General features: G+C 46.3%; 1 protein-coding gene across 8 annotated transcripts in view; it reads left to right on the top strand.

Annotated features, from left to right (window-relative positions):
• Positions 1-4,879: 4,879 nt before the first annotated feature.
• Positions 4,880-13,120, top strand: part of PITPNM2 (phosphatidylinositol transfer protein membrane associated 2) — a 1,093,290-nt gene continuing 1,085,049 nt past the window's right edge. For all 8 annotated transcript variants that reach the window (XM_078667590.1, XM_078667587.1, XM_078667588.1 and 5 more), the window contains exon 1: positions 4,880-5,400. The gene's annotated coding sequence lies outside the window, so the exon portion shown is untranslated. The remainder of the gene's footprint in view (positions 5,401-13,120) is intronic.

Here is a 13,120-nt window from a genome sequence, read left to right as displayed (position 1 = left end):
AACTGCCAGGCCAGGTCCTCCCTGGACTGGAAACAAGCATCCTAGGACCGGTTTCAGGCTTTCAGCACTCATCAGCCAGGATAGCTTGATTCCAGTGGCATGGAGAGCACGGGACTCATGTCTGAGCATACCTGTCCCACTCGGGTGACAAATGCAAAAAAAGAAAAATTGTTGGACAGAATGCAGAACAATGTCATACATTCACCCCAGTTCAGAGATCTGGGCTTAAATCCATCGTTTTTTGCTCACCATGCCATTCCAGTTTGGACCCAGCCATATGCAAATCAGTCTAGCTTCTGCGCCCAATGGGAACAGTCCAGCCCGAACTGCCAGGCCATATGTATTCAAGTGTCCTTTCATTTGGGAAGTGAACACAAAGCAGTACCCACTGAACTATGCACATAACATATTGCTCTTTGATATGCATGGTACATGTTCTTTGCAGCAGGCATATTACCCCTCTGCACTACCTTAGATGAGTAAAACAGCCACTAGACAAAACATGCTCCCATCTCTCTCCAGCAGGTACATTGATCACCACAGTTATCTTGGCACTTGTATTGTTGACCGAAACCTGCTGAATATACAAAGAACTTTGCAGTGTTTTTAAAACTCCTGCACTTTTACAAAACCGGTCCCCCCAAACTAAAGTGGCCCCCTACCCTTCAAGTCGCCCTGGGAAACGCCTGCTCCTGCCCTTTCACTGCTCCTGTCCGGTCAGTACTCCTGCTCATGCTCGATCAACACTCCTGCTTCATCAATTCCCCTGCCCCCTCCCTTCTCCTGGTCCGTCACTTCTCCTGCCCGTCACTTCTCCTGCCCTGTTCACTGCTCCTGCCCTGTTCACTGCTCCTGCCCTGTTCGCTGCTCCTGCCCTGTTCACCACTCCTGCCCTGTTCACCGCTCCTGCCCCGTTCACCTCTCCTGTCCGTTCACCGCTCCTGCCCGGTCAAGGCTCCTGCTCATGCCTAATCACTGCTTCTGCCCCGTCACCTCCCCTGCCCCGTCACCACTCCTGCCCAGTCACCACTCCTGCCCCGTCACCTCTCCTGCCCCGTCACGTCACCTGCCTGTCACTTTTCCTGCCCGTCACTTCTCCTGCCCGGTCACCTCTCCTCTCCTGCCCTGTCACGTCACCTGCCCGTCACGTCACCTACCCATCACGTCACCTGCCCGTCACTTTCTGCCCGGTCACTTCTCCTGCCCGGTCACTTCTCCTGCCCTGTTGCCTCTCCTGCCCTGTTGCCTCTCCTTCCCCGTCACTTCTCCTGTCCCAGTCACTTCTCCTGTCCCATCACTTCTCCTGTCCCATCACTTCTCCTGTCTGTCACTTCTCCTGTCCCATCACTTCTCCTTGTCCTGTCCCGTCACTTCTCCTGTCCCTTCACTTCTCCTGTCCCGTCACTTCTGCCCCGTTCACTGCTCCTGTCCCATTCACTGCTCCTGCCCCGTTCACTGCTCCTGCCCCGTTCACTGCTCCTTCCCCGTTCACTGCTCCTTCCCCGTTCACTGCTCCTGCCTGGTTACCACTCCTGCTCATGCTTAATCACCGCTCCTGCCCCATTACTTCTACTGCTTCGTCACTTCTCCTGCCCCGTCACCTCTCCTGCCCCGTCACCTCTCCTGCCCATCACCTCCCCTGCCCCATCACCTCTCCTGCCCCGTCACCTCTCCTGCCCTGTCACCTCTCCTGCCCCGTCATCTCTCCTGCCCCGTCATCTCTCCTGCCCGGTCACCTCTCCTGCCCGGTCACCTCTCCTGCCCGTCACATCTCCTGCCCCGTCACATCTCCTGCCCTGTCACATCTCCTGCCCGTCACTTCTCCTGTCCGGTCACCTCTCCTGCCCGGTCACCTCTCCTGTCCAATTACCTCTTCTGGCCAGTCACCTCTCCTTTCCTGTTGCCTCTCCTGCCCCGTCACTGCTCCTGACCCGTCACTTTTCCTGCCTCGTCACATTTCCTACCCCATCACTTTTCCTGCCCCGTCACCGCTCCTGCCCGTTCACTGCTCCTGTCCGGTCAGCACTCCTGCCCGATCACCACTCCTGTCCCCTCACTTCTCCTGCCCCATTCACTGCTCTTATCTGTTCACTGCCCCTGTCTGTTCACTGCTCCTGCCGGTTACCGCTCCTGCCTATGCCTAATCACCGCTCCTGCCCCTTCACTTGTCCTGCCCCATCACTTCTCCTGCCCCGTCACCTCTCCTTTCCTGGCACCTCTCCTGTCCTGTCACTGCATCTGACACGTCAACTCTCCTGCCCCTTTACTTCTCATATCCGTTACTTCTCCTGCCCGGTCACCTCTCCTGCTCTAGTACCTCTCCTTTCCTGTCGTTCCTGTCGCCTCTTCTGTCTGGTCACTGCTCCTGCCCAATTAACTCTGTGAACAACATTAATAAATTACACATGGTGTCAAGTTCTCCAAGTACTCTGTCTGGGGAAAGCTCCTCTGTAATCACCAACTCCGATCTCACTGGCACTTGATACGCTAAAGGCAGAGGGCGGGCGCATTGTCATTCGAAAGGGGGTAATCAGCCTCAATCGGAATGACAATGGTCCTGCTCTCGGTCTGTGCGAGCTCAGTGGGGGTGCGGGCTGCTGCAGCCTCTGGAGTTCACAGAGAAGTGCAAGCAGCCCCTGGAATCTAATGAAAAAAGTTCTCGTTTTTACGTTGGACTATTCTTGCCGTCCCGGGATGCTTTTTTGAAAGTAAGAAGTAAGGGAACGGAGTGAAATTATTTTTAGAAGTAGGGGCATGCCGTGCCCTTCCGTTCCCGCCCACTTCTACCACTGGACCCACGCAACAGAGTGCAAAAGTGGCGCAACCCTGAAGTTTGTTTTATCAAGCACAGTAAGGCCGCCTTGCGTGGCACTGAGTGCTTTAATAAATCCAGAGTAACGCAACCCAGCGCAAATCATTGCATTTCGTTACTCTGCCTTGGGAAGGAGTTCCATAGGTGGATCATGGGAGTTAACTCGCATTCATCCATGTATTCTGAAGCATTCCCAGATTTAGCAATATTGGTAGATCTGGAAATGTGTCAGAATGCTATGCTTTCCCAGGGGAGGAGTAACGAGGAGAAATATCTTTATTTCTCCTTGTTACTTCCTCTTTCTATTTGTGCTGGATTCTGCAGCACACATAGCAAGAAGAAAATGCCTCAGGGGATGGTTTTTGTGCAGGAAGGTGTCCATTTCTACATAAAAACAATCATGCTTACAATGTAGGCACCCTTGCACAATGGTGCCAGGTGTTGGCGCTTGGGGGCACACTGTGCTCCACAGCTGGCAAAAGACAGGAATCTGCCTTATTATGTTAAATACGGTGGATTCCTGCCCTTTCTCCGTCACGCAGCGGAGCAAGGTGACTTGCTGCTGAGCTGTACTGCGTGACTTTTTGTGAAATATTCCCTAAATGTTCCTCACTCGAAGTAACTCGGAAATACCAGGCGGAAAATTGTTCCGAGGAGATACTGTTAAAGCAGGGCAACTGCCCCCTGGTGTATTGACTACAGCGTTTTTGTCCCACAAGGGCCCTTTCACTACCTCAATTCAATTATGAAGCCTTGGGTCATGGCGATCTGTGGTCCTCGCCTGAGTCAGCCAATTTCCCCTCTAAAAAGGAACTAAAAAAATGCTATTGGGATTGGGTGACTCACAACATGTATTTGAAATCGAGCTCAGGCAGTCTCACTGGACTGTTCATTGTACATAAGGACACGCCCAAGCTAGAAGGGTACTGGGATACCATAACTAAACCCCTGGACCGCAAACTATTTTTTCAATTCAGATGCGGTTCACTTCCCATTGGGGAGTTCACCAAAAAGTGGGGAACAGAAAGGTCGGGGTTTTGTCCTAAGTGTCAAGGTATTGGGGAAAGCCTGAATCACTTTTTGAATGTGTGCCCACTATATTCTGCCCCCAGAGCCAAATGGCTAAGGCCGGTTTGTAGACATTTAGGTACCAGATCGGCTGTGGAAGCCACTAGATTGTTAAAAACCAATCTGGATTCCCTTATTGTTGTTGGGGTTGCTAAATTCCTTGGGTGGGCTTGGGTGCTTAGAAGCAGGTTCATCAAAAATTAACCAAATAGCGACTGCCTAGTATCCTGTAACCTGCTGACCTATGGTTGTTCATGAGTCCCTCTGTAAAGTTTTGTATATTTGTACAAGAAGCTGATTAGTTGTAAATGATTTAATACTTGTTTTAACTGTTTTATATGTATATATTGTATTTTATGTCTTTTATGATGAACTAATCGAATAAAGACTTCTTGAACTTGATTGCAATTATGAATTTTCTTTTATTACTGAGGGAAAAATGTATCGCCAGGATACAAAAAAAATGCTACTGTGCCAGTAACAGAAAAGGAATAAGACCCCCAGGGTCCTTTATAGTGCTTTATTTTATGATCTAGTCGTGGTACATCACTAATGACTTGGTAACTTACAAGGTTTTGTTTGTTGAAATGCATCTGTAAAGCGCTCTGACACCCTACGCAGGGTCATGTTCGCGCTATAGAAAACACTAAAATAAAATAAAATAAATAAATAAAAACGCATTTGCCATTTATTGTGGCAAATACATGAAAAGAAGCGAATGCTTCTTCTGTCAGCTCAACTCCAAACTTACATGGATGGTTTATTGCAGGCTGCACTGTGGAATGAGAGAGGGTGCATTCCGCCAAGGGTGACAAATGAGCATTTTACAACTATTTCAGTTTACCATGGTACCCAACGAAGATGAAAGAGCGAGTTCTCAAACCACGTCTGATTATTAGTTCTTGTAGTACCCCATTGCTCCCTCGAGGTGGCGCCGCCGCCCAGCGCTAGCGCCGCCTGAGTGAGGGAATGCATTCTAGTCAGGGAAGTGCCTGCTCTGCAGTGGGCACGGCTTCCAAGCTGTCAAAAGCTTGTGTTTGAGACCGAGAAGCGCCGGCTCCTCTCCGCGGCCGTCCAGCTGCTGGTCCCGGAGAAGTCTGCGCGCGTCCGGCTCGGGAGAGGCCGCCTCGTCCCCGGAGGGGCTGCTTCCTGCGGGCTGCAGGGGGGACGGTGCACGCGGAGCCCCCTCTGCCGCCGTCGCTCCAGACACTGAGTGTGATTTCCTCTCCTCGCGCACAAGATGGGGGAGCTGAACTTGTAACCCCGCAGCAGCCGGGCATGGACTGGGGGGTTCCCTGGCACGCCCCTGCCCCCTCGGCCGCCTGGGGGGCGCTGTGCGGGGGTCCCTGAGCCGGCCTCGCAGGGCTGTGCTCCAGGAGTGCAGGTTGCCAATGCAAATCTGAGCGCCTCTGGGCTGTTGCTGCTGCTCCGAGGGAGGGGGCCGCACACCTCCTGCCAGGGCAGGCCTGGCTCTCTGCACCGCCGCCGGGAGGCATGCACCTCTCCTCTACCATCTCTGGGTGAGTACACTCTTTTTACTTTCACTCCTCCACCTTTTTCTGCAATCCAAGAATGTGGTGAGTTTGCTTGTCGCCGTTGCTAAGAAACAGTTTCCCCACCAGGCCTGGCAGTGCCCCCGTTTATGCACATGAAAGTCTAATTAGCATTGTCTCTGAGTAAACATTGGAAAAACGCAATGTGCCTTTCTGCAGTTTGCGAAGCAGCTGTCACCGTGCGCGCCTGGTGCTTGACACTGCAGTATTTGCAGAGAGGGGGGCGCACTGGCCCGCCAGTGTGCACCGCTAGCAGGCACGTTGTAGGGGGAGACGGGAACGTTTGCGGTTTAAAAAGGGTGGCTTTCCTTCTCCGGCTCGTACTTGCATCAAGCTGACAGGACAAAGCCGCAGCTCCGTCCTTAGCATCTAGTCAGCCAGTTTCAGTTCTGTTTGCTGTGTTAGGCAACATCTTTCAAGTGTGAAATGTTGGTTATTGTTTAGAATGATTTCGAGTTTGGAAGGAAATGGAAATCCTCCAGATTCTGAAGGAACCTAAATAATGGGTGGATTGCACCGGATGAATTTCCGCCATCGGAAGAAATTCAGCCATGGATTTTAATCCATATTTAAGAGTTTCCTCTAAATCAAGTCTTAATTGTGTATGGTGACAGGGCAGGGGCTGCGGTTTGGCGAGTGTGTTCCATCATTTTTCCGTCACGGAATCGTTGCCCAGGGATCTGAACATCTGTTGCTTGTTTTGGTCACTTGCATATGCGCCAAACGCCGAATCTATACATTTCAAAATTGCTTTCTGAGCTCCAGGGTATGGGTTTATAATGAATGGATTTTCCATGAATGCAAATTGTGTGCATGGCAACAAAAAAATAAATATTTGCATTCCCTTCATTTGTACTGGCACGGTATGTTTTTATCAGAACAGATGTCATTTCAATACATTAAAAAATATACAGAACGTTGGAGCCTTTGAATAAAAGAAATTCGAAGTAGTTCCCTATCCTTTCAACCCGTCCATTTTTTTCTTCACATTCAACTTGTGGTCGCTTTATTTTCCCATTATAAACCCAGGACTGCAAGTACCAGAACGGAAAGGGCAACACATCGTCTTTATAGCAGCAATGTGCAGGCAACACTGGACAATTTGAGGTATTACATAAAAATAACATAATATAACGTAATGTAAAAAGTGTCTGAACTGACCTCATTCTGCCCTCCTGCCCAGTTCTTTCACTTGGGCATTGCACCCCGGTGACCCCTTAGTAGAGTTGCCCCTGGCCCTGGTTACGAAATGCAATCTTTTAATGTTGGCGACATATTTGTTTGTGTGCATCCTGTGTGTCCTCTTCTCGTCCCAGGCATGCAATGCTATTTTACAACTGCCCCTGAAAATGTTAACACGGAGCACGAAATCTCTCTAAAAATATCAACCTTCCCTCTGAACTAAAATAATAATATTAATATTTCACAATTCGGCCTATTTGCCAATCCCTATCTTTTTACTTACCATCCACCCATTTTTACTACTCTACTTTTTGATGTAATCCTGTGTACAGTGTTTCTGTTTGAGATTCTGGACATAAATAATAATAATAATAATAATCCACATTTGTATAGCGCACAATCACCCGTTAGGGTCTCTAGGCGCTGGGGGCCGTCGGGAAGATTAAGCAAGCTATTGCCCAGAGTCGCATGGTGCTGGGCTAACCTGCCGCCGGAGCCGGGGATCGAACCCTGATCCTCAGATTCCAGCGTCAGTCGCCCTGGCCGCGGCGCCACAACTCTCCCCTAAATTCCTACCAAACATATTTATATATTTGGAAGATTTTACTAGTGCTGAGTGTCCCCTTTCAGTTACTATAGAGCAGAGGCTGACCTCACGTGCCGGGTCACATGCAGCAGGTAGGACACCAGTGTTATATTCCTGGCATTTTCTGTCTGTCACAAACCATCCTTTTCACTCCCAGAATACCCAGTGCTTAATTTTACCAGTGCTTGCAGGTGGGGCCCACCTGCACTCATTTTTGGGAACCAGCACTTATTTTTCAAAATCAGACTTTGACCCAGAGCAATAGAGCCAAAGACATAAAAGAGGGAAAGAAGGAGGAAGAGAAAGATGGAAAAACAGTGACAAAGGGAAAAGGCAGGGATGAAATAGAACCTGTAAGATGGAGATAAAGGGCCAAGGAGTGTCTGGTTGTGGATGAAAGGCATAGGCTAGAATCAAAGATACGAAGCCTGGCTATTCAGCAATTCTGACATTCGGTAGCTCAGGCCGTGGGCTTGTGAGCAGAACTTTGGGCTGCAGTGCGTATTCTTTTGCAAGCACTGAGCAACCAAAGGTTCTGAAATAAAAACCACAACTGGTCTGGGAACATGGTGTCGCGGCAACAAGGAGTCCGGCGACAACCCTAACCCCAGGTTACTGTCCCTGGAACACGTTTAACCTGATCTGTCGAATGGTATACCAGTTAAACCTGCTTGACATTAATTCACTGTAATTAAAACTGTCCCTGCCTTGGTGCATTCTTTTGGTAGCCCTGGGCTAGTGAACATTTGCAAGCTGTGTGCACGTTAGGCCAAGGGAATAGTGCACATGAGAATTCTCTGTTTTGGATATAGTTGGATCACAATCCAATAGATTGCTCAATATTCCAGCAGAAGAGCCCATGGTGAGTCATGTCGGCATGAAACCAGGACCCAGGCTTAGCATAGATCAGCAAAATATAATGGAAATAACTGGGCCGGTACTAACATGTCTACCAGACATTTCCAAAAATATTCAGAAAAATGTCTGGGTTGGAGGAATAACCAGCTGAAGCATTGCTTCTGAGAGTCATCATCGCTTGCGTCTGGCAGCAACAGGCACCCAGAGACATTGTCAACAATAACTATTGGGGGCTGTACCTTATTACATGGCCGCCACGCCCTACCTGACACCTCCCATTACATATCGGAAACATGTGTACTGCTTCAGGATGGAAAAGATGTCCACTTACCTCATTACCAGATAACGACCAGATATTGTAACCTTTCCAGAGAATTGCTGGGATGTTCTGCAAGACACCTCTAAGTTAGTTCCACCCGGAATCTTTATTCCAAAAATGTAGACTACAGTACTGAGGTTCTAAAATGTAGACTGCAAAAGAATAGCCCTTACAAACATATTACCTACAAAAAATGTCAAAAAGCTCAAAGTTCTCAAACACTCCCCCGTCTATTATGAAACCGAGGTTAAGGTAGAATTCTAACTACAGCCTAGAATATCTGGGGCCAAGTATTGAGGGACCTAATGCATGTTATTATTTTCATTGACAGATATCTTTCTATGGTCTTTTATTTTCCAGTGTACATTTTTTATCTTTATTTTTTGCTGTCTGTATATATCTGTAATATATATTTTAACATCATTTCCACCATGTTTAACATTCTTGAATTTCCTCGTGCAAATCATTGCCAGCAGGTGGGTTACTGCAATCACTTTTATTGACAAACTAAGACGGCGACTCTCAGCAGACACTAATTTTCATTGCAGCCATTGACCAGCTCTGTCCAGCAAATGAACAGTTTTCATAAAAGTGCTACCGTTTTTGTTGAATCCACCTTTTCTCTACCCACCCTGGAAACGGGGCCATCCAGTGTAAATCTGTGTGTGACACGTTCAGCTGGGCCTGAGGTTTTTAGTTGAAAGCGGTGTTAATGCTGGGATTTTTATGCCTATAATTAATGACAGCAGTGAAACTGGAAGTCCCAAATTAGAAAGTAGTGTTTTCTAAACACAGGACAAGCAGAGCATTGCTCGTGCGTGACACCTCCAACCTGCCCTCCACTTTATACCTAGCAGTATTTTGTATTTTGGGCTTGTACATTTGATTTTCCCATTGCAAATATGCCTTCAGTGGTCTCTCTGATTTCTTGAGTGGAGTTAACAGGTAGTTTTAGTTTAAAAATGTACTTTTGTTGAAATAAGCCCTTGAATAACTCATATCCGAGCAGAATGGTCAGAAATTATTCAATTAAAAGTTATCGCCATTTACAAGCAAAATTTGTGTAGCTCCCGTGAACTCAAATGTCTTCAATCAATCGGGATTTATAAAGTGCGACTAACCACCCCATAGGGTATCCAGGCGCTTGGGATGATGACCCATAACCTGCTCTCACATCAAGCTAAAAGTGATTGCTGAGGTCTACAAACCCATAAACACCTATATTTCCCATCAGGTGCCTATCAGTCTAGAGACGCCATATTTGGGGTTCATGTTGGCACTGGTAATGTTACTATGGACACCATTTCTCTTGTCCTGGGTTTACTTATATGTATATATGTGTGATCATTGCATAGCGTGAACCTAGCCAAAAGGCGTGAACAGTATACAGTATCAAAGGCAAAGAAATAGTCAACAATTGATTGTAGAGATAGCTGTCTTTTGGACTGTTAAAGCATCATGACGTAGTGTTCTTTAAAGAGATGTGTCTTCAACTCTTTCTTAAATTGGAGAACAGTTGGGGCCCTCCTGATGGTTACAGGCATTTTGGTCCAAATCTGTGATGCATACAAGGCCTATTGTCTTGTTTTGCACTTCTCCATGTCAGGTTTGATGATGTCCGGTTCTGCAGAGCACTGCTGGTTTCTGAGCTTGTCCTTCAGATATGACGGGGAGGGGTGGTGGTGATGGCTTTGTGAATGAAGCAGATGGTTATGAGGGTGGTGTGTGCCAGCAAGGAGAGCCTGTGGAGTTCCATCAGATTGGGAATGAGGTTATCATTAGTCCCAAAGCCCCTGATGACACGAGCTGCGGCATGTAGGCTGCCCTGAAAGGGAGCTGTGGGGAGTTTGAGGGCGTGGTGGTAGCACCACCTAGATGCAAGAGTACAAGGCTTTGAACTGCTGTTCTGAGTTTCTTTCTCCAGGAACGGCTTCACCTTCTTTAGTAGAGAGAGCTGGTACCAGGTCGTCTTTGTTTTCTTGCCAATGTGTGGGTGAGGTTGGTGTCCAGGCTGAGGCCAAGAGACTTGGTGTTATGTGGTTTTAATTCTTCCAGGTCATTGACTTTAAGACAGGTTTGGACCAGTTACGTTTTTTTTGGCAATTAGCAGGAATTCTAGGTAGGTGGGGTTGAGCTTCGGGCAGGGGCTGAGCATTTAGTTTTAGAGGAGGAGCAGGCAGTGTTTGAGGCGTAGAATGTCTGTAATGCAGCAACCTTTCAAGTAGACTAGTATATCATCAGCATATTTTAAAAACCTAATGCATCGTGCACTTTGGAGTCCTAGTTCCTCTGTGTTTTAACCAGTTGGAACGAAATTCACGATTAATATGGTTTATAGACAAGAAATTCGGACTGGATCATGGTACCGCTGACATGGATTCATTTGGTAACATTAGGCAATGCAGGTCCCTAATTGAGGGTGGGAGAGTTTCCTGGAGGTAAGAAGTAAGCAAGGGAGGTAAGCAATATCTATTTTAATGACATTTTTTACATTTACATAGCAGTTGTATATAGCACACACTGTCTATGGATAGTTTCTCATAGTCATCAAGTGTCATCATGTAATGTGGCTCAACTACAGCAAGCCCAGGAGTTTTAATTTAGCAAACAACCCTGTCAAGTTTGAGAAATTCAGTTTTGTTTACAGCATTCTGCGTGTGGCACCAACAGTTCCAGCATCCAGAGAGCTATTAGTGAAAAAACACATCCTGTGCTATCTAAAGGTGTCCCATGTGTCATGAAACTTCTTGACAATTGAGGTATGGAAGTGCTCAGATAAAAATAGGGGTTTACGGTGGGGTCAAAAGAATCCAGGGACATCATGTCCTAAAGCTGGACTCTTGCTGCAGTGTGACTGATTACTTGGGTTGACCTGGAAGTGATAATGGATGAACTCCATGCCACATAAAAATCTAATTTATTTCCCATGGGAACATTGTAGGACACTGGTGCCTGGCACACAGAGCTTACATTATTTAAAAAAAAATAAGTTCGGGGGCCTACATTTTTCTTTGGGGCTGCTGTTGGCGCTGCAGAATGCCAGGCATGCCTAGTCTTGATACCACCTCATGCTTCCTTCTTTCACCAACCTACACTTGGTGTATGTTTATTTCTGTCTGGCAGGTCCTTTCTCATCCCTACTTTCTATCTTTTGCAATGTTTTCTTATTTTTTCCCGATTCTTCCTTCTCCTTTAAATCCAATGTTCCAGGCATGTCCAAAATCTAGTAGCAACTAAAGTTGTGCACAAGCTGCGATATTAGCTGGAGCATTAAGGGGTCAGTTTCATGCTGCTGCTGAAACTGACCCCCTGAACTTTCCAGAGGATGGACCACAGCTCCTGGATACCCAGGTGAATGTCTGACAGCTTCCAGGTTGCTCACTAATGTATGATGAAGTAAGAGTTGATGATCACACCAGTGTGTTGTTGGACTCAAACTTGATAATTACAAATGAAATATAAAAATTGAACACAGGTGTTTCCATGGTAACCTACTGACTGGTCGTGCCTTACGGTACCCGCCACACATCATGTTTGTGTAGATTCCATCTTTACGTTCGGGCAAACTCTGCACTAGTTAGGTATCGTGGTCACACAGCTGGGGGATAAGAGAATTTATGAAGCAGACATAAACCTTTACAGGGCCCTTGCTGCAGGACATACAAGACCACCCTTGGAAAATCAGAGCGCAATTTATTTGCCTTTGGTGTAAGGCCATATAATCTTCTAATTTTTACCTACATTTTCTGGATCCTGAATAACTGGCATCCCCAAATGCCCCAAAACAGTGTGTGTGTGTGTGTATATATATATGTGTGTATATATATATGTATGTATATATATATATATATATATATATATGTATATATATATGTATATATATATATATATATGTATATATATATATATATATATATATATATATATATATAGAGAGAGAGAGAGAGAGAGAGAGAGAGAGAGAGAGAGAGAGAGAGCGAGAGAGTTATGTCTTAATATTCTTTTATTCATAGACGACATTGAAGAGAATAAGGTATGCGTAACATAATTGGCACAATGCAGCCACTGGACAGTCTACAAGCTTATCATATAAGTTCCTTCCTTGACGCAATATTAGGCAGAATACCACGGTGCAGTCTGCCCATGGAAAAATATTACCAGTGTTTCCTCCTCCAGGCTTTCAGATTGTCAGGTAAAACTGAACCCCACTAAAAATTCCTCTTTCTCTTTGGCCTAATTTATACGTCACTCTAAATTTCCAAGGGGTTTTGTTTTGTTTCAAGTCAATTAATAATTGTGCTTGTATGTGCCAGAAATCAGAGACTGAACTACCTATTGTTGATCAAACAGAGGTGTTATTATGTTGCAACTTGATGGCACCGGTTTGAACTACCTTTGTGAAGATGTCAGAATGAGTAAAACCTTTGAACTTCAGGTTCTAAAACAATGGACCTATCTTACCATCTACCTGGCTGGTTATTTGACTGGAATTTGTGAATTACCCTGTGCTGGATGGTGAAATAGTAAGGGCTTTGTTTTGTGAAAACAATACATTCTCTACATCTGTTAACTCTTAACCTAATTTGAAGTATTTTTTTTTGCCACCGATGCTCACTTCTTCATTTTGTTCCTTCTCCTATTCTTTTGAAGTGACTCATTTTTTATCCCCCTCTGCCCCCTCACATAGTTATTGCCCGTGAAGAACAGAAATGCGAACACAGACATGCAGACATAGACACACA

This window comes from Lissotriton helveticus, chromosome 11 (assembly GCF_964261635.1).
Source record: "Lissotriton helveticus chromosome 11, aLisHel1.1, whole genome shotgun sequence".
NCBI lineage: Eukaryota > Metazoa > Chordata > Amphibia > Caudata > Salamandridae > Lissotriton > Lissotriton helveticus.
Note: the sequence above shows the minus strand (reverse complement) of the source record. Positions and strands in the feature narration are given on the sequence as shown.